This window comes from Balaenoptera acutorostrata, chromosome 4 (assembly GCF_949987535.1).
Source record: "Balaenoptera acutorostrata chromosome 4, mBalAcu1.1, whole genome shotgun sequence".
NCBI classification, from domain to species: Eukaryota; Metazoa; Chordata; class Mammalia; order Artiodactyla; family Balaenopteridae; genus Balaenoptera; species Balaenoptera acutorostrata.
In genome coordinates, this window is record NC_080067.1 from 120,108,463 (window position 1) to 120,113,163 (window position 4,701).

Below are 4,701 nucleotides of genomic sequence, written 5' to 3' on the forward strand. Positions count from 1 at the left end.
AGGTCTGAAAATTAAAATGACAAAATCGGATTAATAGTATAAAAGCATGCAAATTTATTTAATATAAAAAATTTTACATAACACGGGAGACTCATAAGGAAATGAAGACATAAACAGTTAGACCTTAGTATATTCACGCTAGGTTTGACGAAGAGTATGCAGTTACACAGAAATATAATAGGTTAAGGATTACGATATAAGTGTAGGAAACTAGGGAAATCTTGATAAGGCTGGTTTGTTCCCATTTTTCTCATCATCTCTTTATCTTCAGAGACGAGAATGCTCCTTTCCTCTAGGTGTAGGGAGAGTACCTCTCATGAAGATTGTATGACCTGTTGCAGGGCAGAAAACAGCTTCTGCTGTTTTCTTATATTCCTCTAGCTTAAAATATTCAATATGACAAGATGTCATATTTTGGGGTAATGTGCCCTGAACCCCATCATAATACTTCATGATATAGATTTTGCATTACCAGAGGAATTAGGCTAATATAGTATTTAAATCTGTTTTGAGTAAAATTCTTTGTTCTGAACAGGAAAGAGGAGTTTCAGACTGTAACATTGAACTAGATTTTTAAAATAAAATTAATGATGTATAATTTACCAAGTTTCTTTATGTTGACCTATATTATTTCTACCCATGTTTATTCTGGACTCTGCGTTTATTAGCCTTCCTCATTTTTTTAAAATGTCACTTGCAAGACACACACATATGCACAAAATTGTATCATTTTACATCTTTACCAGCAATATTTAAAAGTGCTAGTGTTTCACCTCTTCTTAAAAATTTTGGCATTTACAGTCTTTTTTTGTTTTTTTAATCTTAACCATTTAGTGTGTAATTGTGGTACTCACTGTAGTCTTAATTTGCATTTCCCTAATGACTAATGATGTTGAACATTTTTCCATGTTCTCATTGGCCACTTAATGTAAGGGAGGAAAAAAGGTTTTCTCAATCTTCTTAGGGTCTCTGGTTGGGCCTGAGAATTAACAGAAGAAAAGCATACAATTTTGTTGAACTTTTACATATACATGGAAGCCTTGACAAGAGAATAAAGACCCTGAAGAAGTGCCCAGAACAGGAAGCTTTCTACCTTTTAGACAAAGAAATAATAAATAGTGTGAAGAATTGGCAAGACAGAGGAGCTTGAGCTAGGGGTAGTAAATGGTGAAGAAGTAACAAGGATGATAAGGATTAGTTTAACAAGGTTTGTTTGTAAGATTTCTCAGCCCCAAGTTCCTCGTCCCTGGTCATAAAATGTCTTCTTTTTTTCTTGGTACAGGGATGGTACCTGACATGTGGGAGTTTTATGACCTGTTTCAGGGAAGAAGGACAAGGGGAGGGGAGATCAGTGTGACATTCCTGCTTCTGTCATTTTCTCAAATGCCTTCAGCTTACGATATTTAATATGCCAAGGTACCATGTTTGGGGATAATATATCCTGAATCCCATTAATAATTTAAACAGAATCCAAGACACATTTTATAAAAAATTAGTTGCTTAATTTTTGTGTGTTTTCCCTCAAGAAATAATTTAAACATTTTTCTGTGTGCGGTACCGTAGTCTCCTGCCTTCTCTCTCTCTCTCTTTTTTTTTTTTTTAAACATCTTTATTGGAGTATAATTGCTTTACAATGGTGTATTAGTTTCTGCTTTATAACAAAGTGAATCAGCTATACATATACATATATCCCCATATCTCCTCCCTCTTGGGTCTCCCTCCCACCCTCCCTATCCCACCCCTCTAGTGGGTCACAAAGCACCCAACTGATCTCCCTGTGCTATGCAGCTGCTTCCCACTAGCTATCTATTTTACATTTGGTAGTATATATAAGTCCATGCCAATCTCTCACTTCGTCCCAGCTTAGCCTTCCCCCTCCCCTGTCCTCAAGTCCATTCTCTACATCTGCATCTTTATTCCTGTCCTGCCCCTAGGTTCTTTAGAACCTTTTTTGTTTGTTTGTTTTTGTTTTAGATTCCATATATATGTGTTAGCATATGGTATTTGTTTTTCTCTTTCTGACTTACTTCACTCTGTATGACAGTCTCTAGGTCCATCCACCTCACTACCAATAATTCAATTTTGTTTCTTTTTATGGCTGAGTAATATTCCATTGTATATATGTGCCACATCTTCGTTATCCATTCATCTGTCGATGGACACCTAGGTTGCTTCCATGTCCTGGCTATTGTAAATAGTGCTGCAATGATCATAGGGGTACATGACTCTTTTTGAATTATGGTTTTCTCAGGGTATATACCCAGTAGTGGGATTGCTGGGTCGTATGGTAGTTCTATTTTTAGTTTTTTAAGGAACCTCCATATTATTCTCCACAGTGGCTGTATCAGTTTACATTCCTACCAACAGTGCAAGAGGATTCCCTTTTCTCCACACCCTCTCCAGCACTTATTGTTTGTAGATTTTTTGATGATGGCCATTCTGAATGGTGTGAGGTGATACCTCATTGTAGTTTTGATTTGCATTTCTCTAATGATTAGCGATATTGAGCATCCTTTCTTGTGTTTGTTGGCAATCTGTATATCTTCTTTGGAGAAATGTCTGCTTAGGTCTACTGCCCATTTTTGTATTGGGTTGTTTGTTTTTTTGATATTGAGCTGCATGAGCTGCTTGTAAATTTTGGCAATTAATCCTTTGTCAGTTGCTTCATTTGCAAATATTTTCTCCCATTCTGAGGGTTGTCCTTTCATTCTGTTTATGGTTTCCTTTTGCTGTGCAAAAGCTTTTAAGTTTCATTAGGTCCCATTTGTTTATTTTTGTTTTTATTTCCATTTCTCTAGGAGGTGGGTCAAAAAGGATCTTGCTGTGATTTATGTCATAGAGTGTTCTGCCTATGTTTTCCACTAAGAGTTTTATAGTGTCTGGCCCTACATTTAGATCCTTAATCCATTTTGAGTTTATTTTTGTGTATGGTGTTAGGGAGTGTTCTAATTTCATTCTTTGACATGTAGCTGTCCAGTTTTCCCAGCGCCACTTATTGAAGAGGCTGTCTTTTCTCCATTGTATATTCTTGCCTCCTTTATCAAAAATAAGGTGACCATATGTGTGTGGGTTTATCTCTGGGCTTTCTATCCTGTTCCGTTGATCTATATTTCTGTTTTTGTGCCAGTACCATACTGTCTTGATTACTGTAGCTTTGTAGTATAGTCAGAAATCAGGGAGCCTGATTCCTCCAGCTCTGTTTTTCTTTCTCAAGATTGCCTTGGGCTTCCCTGGTGGTGCAGTGGTTGAGAATCTGCCTGCCAATGCAGGGGACATGGGTTCGAGCCCTGGTCTGGGAGGATCCCACATGCCGCGGAGCGACTGGGCCCGTGAGCCACAACTGCTGAGCCTGCGCGTCTGGAGCCTGTGCCCCACAACGGGAGGGGCTGCGATAGTGAAAGGCCCGTGCACCGCGATGAAGAGCGGCCCCCGCACCGCGATGAAGAGTGGCCCCCACTTGCCGCAACTAGAGAAAGCCCTCGCATGAAAACTAAGAGCCAACACAGTCATAAATAAATAAATAAAATAAATAAATAAAGTATTTAAAAAAAAAAAAAAAAAAAAGATTGCCTTGACTACTCGGGGTCTTTTTTGTTTCCATACAAATTGTGAAATGTTTTGTTCTAGTTTTGTGAAAAATGCCATTGGTAGATTGATAGGGATTGCATTGAATCTGTAGATTGCTTTGGGTAGTACAGTCATTTTCACAATGTTGATTCTGCCTTCTCTCTTGAGGGATTTCTGTCTCTTACTAAAAGTCAGTGACGTCTCTCGGTTTACCCTTGCACTTTCCTGATCTGCCCTAAGCGGCAGTAATGGGAAAGGTTGCATTCCATTCTGACTTTCACTTCTGTTTATCAGTTTCATGGTTGAATTAGGTCTGAGTGGTTTGTCTTCACAATGGCCACTTGACTTGATGAAGCTGTCCATATCTCACTTTCAAACTCCCTTTTCTGGGGTAGAAGTTCCTATTCACATAATTTATACTTTGTTCTCATAGCCCACAAATATAGTTATAAATCTATGTTCCTCTAAACACATTTATGAGAAAACTTAATAATCAGAGTGGTATTATTTTTACTTATTTACAGCAAGTGCCTCGTGTTGCTCAACCAATTTTAAAATTGACTAGACTCAAAATATGTGAATGGATTAGAATCAAGTCTGCAGATAAACACATGGCCCCATTTGTTAAGAACCTCAACTTAGTATATTCATTGTGCTTCTTCCCATAAGGTGTATGCAATGCTGCTAAATTATGGCCACAAGCTTGGTGGGAGAGGGTTTGCAAAAAAGTATAAAACTCCCAAGTGCTTCTCCACAGTGCCTCAATAATTTCCAGTTCTATTTCTGATTCGGGTCAGGCTGGAAAGATATTACATCTGAGATGGGAGGTGGAGAAACATTTTGTTTCTCCTGCTTCATTGCTTTAACCATCTTAAGTGTGAACCTTAAGGTCATTGGCACTGCTCCAAAGTACGACATAAAATCCTGAGTGACATTCACCTAAATCCTATTGAAATAGCACCTATCATATTAAAAACAAGATTGCCATTGTTGGGAGTACAACAGGGAGAGAAAAATTCCACCAATAGTTAATATATACAGGACAATTTTTAACATTTCAAAAAAAGAATGAGAATTCTTTGGTCACTATTATGGAACAATTAAAGCCAGACCAGCTTGAGAGAAGATCAGCAT